The sequence below is a fragment of the Arachis ipaensis genome, chromosome B09 (assembly GCF_000816755.2).
Source record: "Arachis ipaensis cultivar K30076 chromosome B09, Araip1.1, whole genome shotgun sequence".
NCBI lineage: Eukaryota > Viridiplantae > Streptophyta > Magnoliopsida > Fabales > Fabaceae > Arachis > Arachis ipaensis.
In genome coordinates this window covers 125,337,174-125,349,320 of record NC_029793.2, presented here as the reverse complement: position 1 = coordinate 125,349,320, position 12,147 = coordinate 125,337,174, and the positions used below count along the sequence as shown (strand labels likewise).

Sequence of the window (12,147 nt, the reverse complement as noted above, 5' to 3'; positions counted from 1 at the left end):
AAGATCTCTGATATTTAGATTTATCTTAGCATTGAATTGAGTGATTGATTGGTGGATGGTTGATATTATAATTGTAATTAGTGTTATTTTATGTTTTTAATTTTTGGTTGTTTTTTACATTTACAGAAGTGTCAAAATAATGACAACATGTTAGCTACAGCATTCAAAAATATTTTGATTTATGAAGACATTAATCTATATAGAACTTTTGTATTGTGGTTCAACTTGTAGAACAAACTTTAATGCTATTTTGGTTTAAAACAATCTTAGTTAAATAAAAGATGTTTGGATTATCTATGTTATTATATATTATATAAATATTGACTTGCTGAGTAAATTAGTTAATATATTAATTAATTAAAAAAATAATATAATTTGGCAAATTATGCATTACTTTGTTAGTTTCATTTTTTGTTACAAAAACTTTTCGTAACGGAACATATTACAACAACCTTGTAACATTTTTTTTGTTATAAATTATAAATTTTTCAAAGTTCAAATTTTTTGTAATGAATTTTTTTGTTACGAATACTACTTTTTCTTGTAGTGGGAATTTGGGTCTTGTGGAACAATTGTAGCTGCAAGGTTGATCATCTAGAATCCCATAGGTAGTTTACTCATCTTAAAGTCTCTTTCTGTAATGAAGTACCTTGGTTTTTGACTATGGTATACAGTTTGTCGTATCTGGATCCTCGATTAGAATTATGGTCTAATATTAGACGGATAGTAGATTAGGTGCAAATAGAATGGAGTGTTAGAGGTGATTTTAATTATGTCTTAAGTAGTGTTGATACTGGTGGAAACTCAAGTCTGTCAAAAGATCATCATCGTTTTACTGCATGTTTATTAGATTCTGGATTACAAGATATTAGTTTTCCTAGACAACCCTTCACCTAGCAATGTGGCATAGTTCGAAGAAGACTGGATAGGTATGTGGTGAATAGCTTGTGCTCTCAGTGGTTTTCTCAGGCTGCTACGAAATATTTACCCAAACTATAGTCTGCTGATCATGTCCCCATCTTATTGGATATGGGGGGCTCGGATAATGCTCTGATGCAGCCTTTCAAATTTTTTAGCTTCGTGGCTAGCTCATGACGATTTTCAGAATTTGCTAGCTAATAGCTGGAGCTCTACAAATCCTCTTGAGAAAAAATATATCGTCATTCATGTCTGCCGCTAAACTCTAGAATGCAGAGGTCTTTGAAAACTTAGCTAGAAGAAAATCATGGCTTTTAGCTAGGCTCCAGGGAATATCTACAATCTTATCTTTTGAAGTGAACCTGCTTTTGGAGGATTTACAAACATCCCTATGGAAGGAATTGGAAGCTTTATTAATTCAAGAGGAGATCTATTTGAAATAATATTCTCTGTGTAATTGGATTAATTATGGAGATAGGAATACATCTTATTTTCATAGCCTAGCCACAACTAGGAGAAGAAGGAATAAAGTGAGTATGCTGAAAATTTAAGAAGGCAGCTGGATTGAGGATGATCAATAGCTGAAGGAACTCAGTGTTAATTATTTTTTGAATCTCTATATGGAAGTTAGTGAATATGAGAAGTTTAAAGCCCCTGGGCTGTTTCCTATGCTCACTAATGAAAAAAAAGGAGCGTTTGGTAGGGATATCTCACCTAAAGAAATTAGATTTGCTTTTTTCTTCATGGGTGCTTCAAAAGCTCTGGGTTCAGATGATTTTCTACCTATGTTCTATCAAAGTAACTAGGACTCGTTAAAAATTTCTCTTATCAGATGGGTAGATAGAGTGTTTTAGAATCATCAGAAAATCCAAGTAGCGAATAGTACTTTTATTTTCCTTATTCCAAAAATGGATAATCCTAAAACTATAGTGCAGTTCCAACAGCCTATTGGGTTATGCAATGTCTCATACAAGCTTATTACCAAGATTCTATCGCGAAGGTTGAAAGAAGTTATGCCTAAGCTGATTAGTTCTTCGCAATCTAGCTTCATTCCGAGGAGGCAAAGTGCTGATAATATCTTATTTGCACAAGAAGTTCTACACTCTATACGGTCTAAGAAGGGAGATGGTGGTTTTATGGCTATTAAAATTGATCTCGAAAAAGCTTATGATCGTCTCAATTGGCAGTTCATCAGAGATACCCTATCAGAAGCTAATATTTCAGAGAATCTGGTTGATTTGATCTATCACTGCTATTCTTCGGCAGAGATGAAAGTTCTGTGGAATGGCACTCCGTCAGCATCTTTTACACCCTCTAGAGATATTCGACAAGGGGATCCTATCTCCCCTTATTTATTTGTGCTTTGTATTGAGCGCTATCCCAAATTATTTCTTTTGCAGTTGAGCATCATTTTTGGGAACCGATTACGCTTAATAGAGGTGGACTGGGTCATTTTCATCTTTGTTTTGCTGATGACATTGTCTTGTTTGCAAAAGCTACTACAATTTAGGTGCAAGTGGTGCAGGGCTAAAAGGTTAATTTTTCTAAGTCTTGTTTCTTCTTCTCTAAAAATATACATTTGGAAAAGAAATGTAACCTTAGTAATGTTCTTAGGATGAGACTTACGACTGACTTAGGCAAGTATTTGGGAGTTCCTGGGCACGAAAGGAAGACTTCCAATTCATTATTGATAGAATGTTGAATCGGCTCAATTCTTGAAAAGCTCAAAATCTTTCTTTGGCAGGAATCACTCTAGCACAATCTGTGTTATCCACTATTCCATCTTATATTATGCAAACTATGACGCTTCCTTTGAATATTTGTGATAGAATTGATAGTATTTGCCGTAATTTTATCTGGGGAAGAGCCAGTTTGGTTAATAAACCTCATCTACTTAGTTGGGGGCAAGATTTGCTTGCCAAAATCTCAAGGGGTATCGGCTTCAAACCAGCGAGAGTTATGAATAAAGCTAAATACGGGAAGCCCTTTGGGTCAAAGTGATATGAAGTAAATAAGGGTGTGGAGGAACACTCCTTCCTAGGATTAAACATCTCAGAACCGCATCAAATGCTTGGCAAGGTATCCATTCGGTGTGGAAAGATTTTGAAAATAATCTTATTTGGAGGATTGGTTTTGGAGCTGCGGTTAACTTTTGGTTTGACTAATGGATTCCTGGTATCCAGGGACTTGTTGATTTTACTCAATCGAAAGTCACCGAGGAGATGTTAGATGAGCGAGTTTTTTAGTACGTGATTGGCAATTGTGACCTTGTTGGGGGAAGATTGGCATCTCATTTTTGCGTCCATCAAGCCTCCCGAACCAGAGTTATGTGCTGATTGCTTGGCCTGGCTCCATGTTGCAAATGGTAATGTTTTTTATTAAATCAGCTTGTGCTGTCTATTTAAATCCTACGAATGAGTCAAATGCTTCTCTGTTTTCGAAAATTTGGAAGCTGGAGGTTCCGCAGCGATTGAGATCTTTTTGTTGGCTTGTTGCGAATCAAACGCTTTTGACGAATGAGCAGCGTGCTAGAAGCTAAGACATATGGCAGAGTTTGATGGATGTACTATCTGTGGGGAAGTTCCTGAATCTTTGCTCCACGTGCTCTGTGATTGTAGAGTTGTGAGAAGAACGTAGATGAGCATTGATAATAGTTTAGGTTCCGATAACTTTTTTAACTTTCATCTGTTGTGTTGGTTGTTAGAAAATTTATCACTTAAATCTCTCTCTCAAGGGCAGTCTTGGCCCCTTTTTTGTCACAATGATGAATTTCTTATGGTACCAAAGGAATAAATTCATTTTTGATGTTGGAGATGTTATTGAGGAATATAAGGTTATCAATCTTTCTCTCCATCTTGCTAAGAATTTTCAGTATGCTCAAGATTAGACTAGTCTAGTTCGGTAGGTAGTAGGAAACTATGTTAAAAAATAGATTAAGTAGATTCCTCTTGATTCTCCGTTTGTTATGTTGAATACGGATGGTTCGATGTTTAAAAACGGGAGAGCTGTTTATGGTGGCATCATTAGAGATAATGATGGTCAGTTCCTGGATTATTTTAGTGCGAACCTAGCTTTCTCAACAGTTACTTTAGCAGAACTTTGGGGTATTTTAATGGGGGTGGAATATATATGGTTGTGAGTCTTGGCTATGATCGTGTTTCTATTGAGGTTGATTCGGCTACTGCTGTGTCTTCTTCTGCATGATTATATTGATTTGAATTCATTTAGATGTCTTGTTCTGGCTATCAGGGAGAGGTGCAACAAGTTATCAAGTTGGTGAATTCAATATCAATTTAAAGAGTCTAACTCTTGTGCAGATGGATTGGCTAATTATGGTCATAGTTTATCCTTTGAGTGTCATGTATTTCTTAGTTTACCTCCCTGTATTTCACTGCAGTTTCATGCAGACTCTTTAGGCATTTCTTTTTCTAGAGCAGTCGTACACTACAAGAAAAATACCCATTCAGCCACACTTTTTTTAAGCTACATTTGAAAAGCGTTTCTCCGTGTTCCCCTTTTATAAGAGAATAAGAAACACAATTATGGCATCATTTAAAAAGTGTAGCCTTAGATACAATAAAAGTCACTTATAAAGCGTAGCCTTATGTTAATATCTATGGGTACACTTTTCATAACAAAGGGAGCGCTTTTGAAGAGTAACATATTTGTTATGATTTGGATGCGCTTCAAAAGCGTTGCCTAATGTAAAAACCCCAAATAGCCATAGGACACTTAGTGAAATTTTATTTTGTTTCCTTTTCATCATCGAAGCTTTGCACTCTCTGTCTCTCTCATTTGGTCATTCTTTCTCACCTACCAAAGCACCAAATAACAAAACCCCAGCCGCTTCTCCAATCTCCCCGTCGTTGTGCTCTCTGTCGTCGTGCGCCACTGTCACCGTCTCACTTGTCTGCTCGTCTCCCTTAGTTGCGCTTCTGCGCTGTCCGTCCATCTTCGCAGCTCTCCCTTGAAAGGATGTGAAAACCCTAGCCTCCATCGTGCCGCCATCAATCTCACCGTCGCCGCTCGTCATGCTCAAGATCACCATTAGGTTCATCGTGGTCATTCACAATCCTCATGGTTCGTCATTCTTGAGGACCCTCGATCCCTTGGTTCCCCAATGTTTGCTCTCTTGTCCGGTTTTGAAGGTCAATGCTTTGTTCATGGCTCACTGTAATAGTGTAATGACATTGTTATGCTTTTTTTTTTGCTCTGTTCATAAGGGTTATTGATCTTTGAATTATTCTTGAATGATTTGTGTTTTCAATTTTTTATTCATTGATTAATATATTTTTTAGTATCTCTTACTGCTGTTTGTGATTATTCATTGTAAATATGCTGCTGTCCTGCTGTTCTTTGTGCTTTTGTGGCTTAATTGTGATTAGATTGTGCTGTTTGTGATTATTTCATCCTATATTATTGTTAGTTAACTGGTTTTAATTTTGTTTCTGGGGTTTGAGTTTCTTCTCCAAACTCCCTGGTTACCATCAGTGCCTCTCTCTTGGTCCAGAGATTCTGTCTCCACAGGTCTTTTATTACTATTTTATTTTAATTAACAAGATTGAAGTGAATGTACTATAATTGCTTGAGGTGTGTGATATATTTGATTAATGTGAATGAAGAACACTAGGTTGAATTGAATTGAATTGAATCATGGTTAAGAGCATGTTAGCTAGTTTAGAATCACTTCCAGAAGCTAATCAGCAAAGAATGGCATCCATGATGTAACAGGTTCAAATCTGTGACAAGTACCTCCTCTTCACTCTATCTGTTAATTAATTCCATGTGTTTTAATTTGAGCTTCATGTTCCTAAATTCTAAGTTAGGGTAGCACAAAGAGTTTTAGATCTTTGTCGTGCTTGTTATTTTAGAAGATTATATAATTGATAAGATTATACTAGATTTGATAAATAAATTCCATATGTTTTGATGTGAGAATGCAGACAGTAATTTGAGCTTTACTAATATTTGATTAATAGTATCATAACAAGTTGGGGTTAGGGTTGTGGTTGAGTTCTCATTAGATATAAGTTATATAACTCTACCATGTGAAGTGCTACTTCATAAATCATAATCATTCTTAAGCTTATTATGCTGCATTTTGTTTAAATTCATACCTAATTCAGATCCCTTCACTATTGAAAGTCTACATTTATCTTCCTCTTAAATAAATAAAAAAGGTAGACAGATCATGCACTTTGGATTCATTGGTTAACTTTGCCTTGTCCTTCCAATGAAAAACTTTCCAGGAATTAAGATTGCGGAGGGGTCGGAATGGAAGAATAGCATTCAGGGCTCAATAGGGGTGGTTAACTTGGCTGGAATGACCGTAAGTACCAGATGGTCTTTGGAGCTTATTGCCTTGTTCCTATCACTGTCATTATTGGATTGTATTGAACTAAAGATTCATAGAGTTTTGGTTATTAAGAGATAATAGACATCTACCCAACGCTCATTTTAATTCTGCAGATAAAAATAGAAATCAAGCAGAGCAGGATTAGAGTAACATCAAAAGTAAGCATATGATTCCTGATGGTACAAATTGAAAATGAACCTTTTTATATGTATATTTTTCTTGACAAATATATGTGCATCAAGTTAAGCAAGTTTTACTTACAAGAAATTGCTTATTCTTCTTCTGACCTATCCATTTAATAGCAAAGGTTGTAGAATTGATAAACAGTGCACCAGAGGATATTCGACCAAAAGTTTTCGTTAGTGCAACAGCTGTTGGTTACTATGGTATGTTCATATGCCAAATCTTCTTCTCTACTGGTCGATTATTTTCTTGCTTATTGATTGTTAACTGTTTGATGCACTCTTTAGAATCACTTGAAATGATAGAGAAGTATGCATGATTTTAGATATAAAATGTCTTTCACTTCTTTTCACTGTTCAGGCACCAGTGAAACACAAGTGTTTGATGAACAAAGTCCATCAGGAAATGATTACTTGCTGGTGGACCTATAGGCTCTGGAAAACAATAGTATGTCCCGCATCTTCTAGCTGTTATTGATTGGTTTTGTTATAAAATAAATATTGTACTTTTGTAACTAAAGGAATGAAAAGTATTACAAAATCGAGTTATATTTTGTAGCAAAATTTTGTGATAGAAAAAATTATATTGTTATGAAAAACATCTCACAGGATAAAATTTGTTATCACTTTTATAACAAATTTTAGTTTTTGTATTAAAAAAATTGTTACAAAATATTACTTTGTATTGTAATAGTTTCATTTTTTGTTACAAAAACTTTTCGTAACGGAACATATTACAACAACCTTGTAACATTTTTTTTGTTATAAATTTCTTTTGTTTCAAAGTTCAAATTTTTTGTAATGAATTTTTTTGTTACGAATACTACTTTTTCTTGTAGTGGGAATTTGGGTCTTGTGGAACAATTGTAGCTGCAAGGTTGATCATCTAGAATCCCATAGGTAGTTTACTCATCTTAAAGTCTCTTTCTGTAATGAAGTACCTTGGTTTTTGACTATGGTATACAGTTTGTCGTATCTGGATCCTCGATTAGAATTATGGTCTAATATTAGACGGATAGTAGATTAGGTGCAAATAGAATGGAGTGTTAGAGGTGATTTTAATTATGTCTTAAGTAGTGTTGATACTGGTGGAAACTCAAGTCTGTCAAAAGATCATCATCGTTTTACTGCATGTTTATTAGATTCTGGATTACAAGATATTAGTTTTCCTAGACAACCCTTCACCTAGCAATGTGGCATAGTTCGAAGAAGACTGGATAGGTATGTGGTGAATAGCTTGTGCTCTCAGTGGTTTTCTCAGGCTGCTACGAAATATTTACCCAAACTATAGTCTGCTGATCATGTCCCCATCTTATTGGATATGGGGGGCTCGGATAATGCTCTGATGCAGCCTTTCAAATTTTTTAGCTTCGTGGCTAGCTCATGACGATTTTCAGAATTTGCTAGCTAATAGCTGGAGCTCTACAAATCCTCTTGAGAAAAAATATATCGTCATTCATGTCTGCCGCTAAACTCTAGAATGCAGAGGTCTTTGAAAACTTAGCTAGAAGAAAATCATGGCTTTTAGCTAGGCTCCAGGGAATATCTACAATCTTATCTTTTGAAGTGAACCTGCTTTTGGAGGATTTACAAACATCCCTATGGAAGGAATTGGAAGCTTTATTAATTCAAGAGGAGATCTATTTGAAATAATATTCTCTGTGTAATTGGATTAATTATGGAGATAGGAATACATCTTATTTTCATAGCCTAGCCACAACTAGGAGAAGAAGGAATAAAGTGAGTATGCTGAAAATTTAAGAAGGCAGCTGGATTGAGGATGATCAATAGCTGAAGGAACTCAGTGTTAATTATTTTTTGAATCTCTATATGGAAGTTAGTGAATATGAGAAGTTTAAAGCCCCTGGGCTGTTTCCTATGCTCACTAATGAAAAAAAAGGAGCGTTTGGTAGGGATATCTCACCTAAAGAAATTAGATTTGCTTTTTTCTTCATGGGTGCTTCAAAAGCTCTGGGTTCAGATGATTTTCTACCTATGTTCTATCAAAGTAACTAGGACTCGTTAAAAATTTCTCTTATCAGATGGGTAGATAGAGTGTTTTAGAATCATCAGAAAATCCAAGTAGCGAATAGTACTTTTATTTTCCTTATTCCAAAAATGGATAATCCTAAAACTATAGTGCAGTTCCAACAGCCTATTGGGTTATGCAATGTCTCATACAAGCTTATTACCAAGATTCTATCGCGAAGGTTGAAAGAAGTTATGCCTAAGCTGATTAGTTCTTCGCAATCTAGCTTCATTCCGAGGAGGCAAAGTGCTGATAATATCTTATTTGCACAAGAAGTTCTACACTCTATACGGTCTAAGAAGGGAGATGGTGGTTTTATGGCTATTAAAATTGATCTCGAAAAAGCTTATGATCGTCTCAATTGGCAGTTCATCAGAGATACCCTATCAGAAGCTAATATTTCAGAGAATCTGGTTGATTTGATCTATCACTGCTATTCTTCGGCAGAGATGAAAGTTCTGTGGAATGGCACTCCGTCAGCATCTTTTACACCCTCTAGAGATATTCGACAAGGGGATCCTATCTCCCCTTATTTATTTGTGCTTTGTATTGAGCGCTATCCCAAATTATTTCTTTTGCAGTTGAGCATCATTTTTGGGAACCGATTACGCTTAATAGAGGTGGACTGGGTCATTTTCATCTTTGTTTTGCTGATGACATTGTCTTGTTTGCAAAAGCTACTACAATTTAGGTGCAAGTGGTGCAGGGCTAAAAGGTTAATTTTTCTAAGTCTTGTTTCTTCTTCTCTAAAAATATACATTTGGAAAAGAAATGTAACCTTAGTAATGTTCTTAGGATGAGACTTACGACTGACTTAGGCAAGTATTTGGGAGTTCCTGGGCACGAAAGGAAGACTTCCAATTCATTATTGATAGAATGTTGAATCGGCTCAATTCTTGAAAAGCTCAAAATCTTTCTTTGGCAGGAATCACTCTAGCACAATCTGTGTTATCCACTATTCCATCTTATATTATGCAAACTATGACGCTTCCTTTGAATATTTGTGATAGAATTGATAGTATTTGCCGTAATTTTATCTGGGGAAGAGCCAGTTTGGTTAATAAACCTCATCTACTTAGTTGGGGGCAAGATTTGCTTGCCAAAATCTCAAGGGGTATCGGCTTCAAACCAGCGAGAGTTATGAATAAAGCTAAATACGGGAAGCCCTTTGGGTCAAAGTGATATGAAGTAAATAAGGGTGTGGAGGAACACTCCTTCCTAGGATTAAACATCTCAGAACCGCATCAAATGCTTGGCAAGGTATCCATTCGGTGTGGAAAGATTTTGAAAATAATCTTATTTGGAGGATTGGTTTTGGAGCTGCGGTTAACTTTTGGTTTGACTAATGGATTCCTGGTATCCAGGGACTTGTTGATTTTACTCAATCGAAAGTCACCGAGGAGATGTTAGATGAGCGAGTTTTTTAGTACGTGATTGGCAATTGTGACCTTGTTGGGGGAAGATTGGCATCTCATTTTTGCGTCCATCAAGCCTCCCGAACCAGAGTTATGTGCTGATTGCTTGGCCTGGCTCCATGTTGCAAATGGTAATGTTTTTTATTAAATCAGCTTGTGCTGTCTATTTAAATCCTACGAATGAGTCAAATGCTTCTCTGTTTTCGAAAATTTGGAAGCTGGAGGTTCCGCAGCGATTGAGATCTTTTTGTTGGCTTGTTGCGAATCAAACGCTTTTGACGAATGAGCAGCGTGCTAGAAGCTAAGACATATGGCAGAGTTTGATGGATGTACTATCTGTGGGGAAGTTCCTGAATCTTTGCTCCACGTGCTCTGTGATTGTAGAGTTGTGAGAAGAACGTAGATGAGCATTGATAATAGTTTAGGTTCCGATAACTTTTTTAACTTTCATCTGTTGTGTTGGTTGTTAGAAAATTTATCACTTAAATCTCTCTCTCAAGGGCAGTCTTGGCCCCTTTTTTGTCACAATGATGAATTTCTTATGGTACCAAAGGAATAAATTCATTTTTGATGTTGGAGATGTTATTGAGGAATATAAGGTTATCAATCTTTCTCTCCATCTTGCTAAGAATTTTCAGTATGCTCAAGATTAGACTAGTCTAGTTCGGTAGGTAGTAGGAAACTATGTTAAAAAATAGATTAAGTAGATTCCTCTTGATTCTCCGTTTGTTATGTTGAATACGGATGGTTCGATGTTTAAAAACGGGAGAGCTGTTTATGGTGGCATCATTAGAGATAATGATGGTCAGTTCCTGGATTATTTTAGTGCGAACCTAGCTTTCTCAACAGTTACTTTAGCAGAACTTTGGGGTATTTTAATGGGGGTGGAATATATATGGTTGTGAGTCTTGGCTATGATCGTGTTTCTATTGAGGTTGATTCGGCTACTGCTGTGTCTTCTTCTGCATGATTATATTGATTTGAATTCATTTAGATGTCTTGTTCTGGCTATCAGGGAGAGGTGCAACAAGTTATCAAGTTGGTGAATTCAATATCAATTTAAAGAGTCTAACTCTTGTGCAGATGGATTGGCTAATTATGGTCATAGTTTATCCTTTGAGTGTCATGTATTTCTTAGTTTACCTCCCTGTATTTCACTGCAGTTTCATGCAGACTCTTTAGGCATTTCTTTTTCTAGAGCAGTCGTACACTACAAGAAAAATACCCATTCAGCCACACTTTTTTTAAGCTACATTTGAAAAGCGTTTCTCCGTGTTCCCCTTTTATAAGAGAATAAGAAACACAATTATGGCATCATTTAAAAAGTGTAGCCTTAGATACAATAAAAGTCACTTATAAAGCGTAGCCTTATGTTAATATCTATGGGTACACTTTTCATAACAAAGGGAGCGCTTTTGAAGAGTAACATATTTGTTATGATTTGGATGCGCTTCAAAAGCGTTGCCTAATGTAAAAACCCCAAATAGCCATAGGACACTTAGTGAAATTTTATTTTGTTTCCTTTTCATCATCGAAGCTTTGCACTCTCTGTCTCTCTCATTTGGTCATTCTTTCTCACCTACCAAAGCACCAAATAACAAAACCCCAGCCGCTTCTCCAATCTCCCCGTCGTTGTGCTCTCTGTCGTCGTGCGCCACTGTCACCGTCTCACTTGTCTGCTCGTCTCCCTTAGTTGCGCTTCTGCGCTGTCCGTCCATCTTCGCAGCTCTCCCTTGAAAGGATGTGAAAATCCTAGCCTCCATCGCGCCGCCATCAATCTCACCGTCGCCACTCGTCGCGCTCAAGATCGGCACTAGGTTTGTCGTGGTCGTTCGCAATCCTCATGGTTCGTCGTTCTCGAGGGCCCTCGATCCCCTCGTTCGCCAATGTTTGCTCTCTTGTCCTGTTTGAAGCGTCCCCGGCGTGTTCAGTCTCACTGCATCCCGCGAGTGCTGGAGGGCCGCCACGTGCTCGGCATCAATGAAACTGGCAGCGACAAGACCACCGCTTTCGCCCTCCCGATCGTCCACCGCCTGTCGGAGCACCCGTTCAGTGTGTTCGCGTTGGTGGTGATGTCCACTAGGGAACTGGCATTCCAGCTACCAGAGCAGTTCCGCGCCCTCGATTCCTGCCTCCACCTCCGCATTGCAGTGGTTGTCAGCGGCATGGATATGCTTCGGCAAACCAAGGAGCTTGCTGCTAGGCCCCACGTCATTATTGCCATGCCGGGGAGGATCAAGGCCTTGC

At 37.2% G+C, this 12,147-nt stretch overlaps 1 long non-coding RNA gene across 1 annotated transcript; it reads left to right on the top strand.

Annotated features, from left to right (window-relative positions):
- Nucleotides 6,345–6,883, top strand: LOC107617126. The gene is made up of 3 exons (XR_001614815.2): nucleotides 6,345–6,432; nucleotides 6,582–6,660; nucleotides 6,818–6,883. It is a non-coding gene; the product is annotated as an uncharacterized LOC107617126 (long non-coding RNA).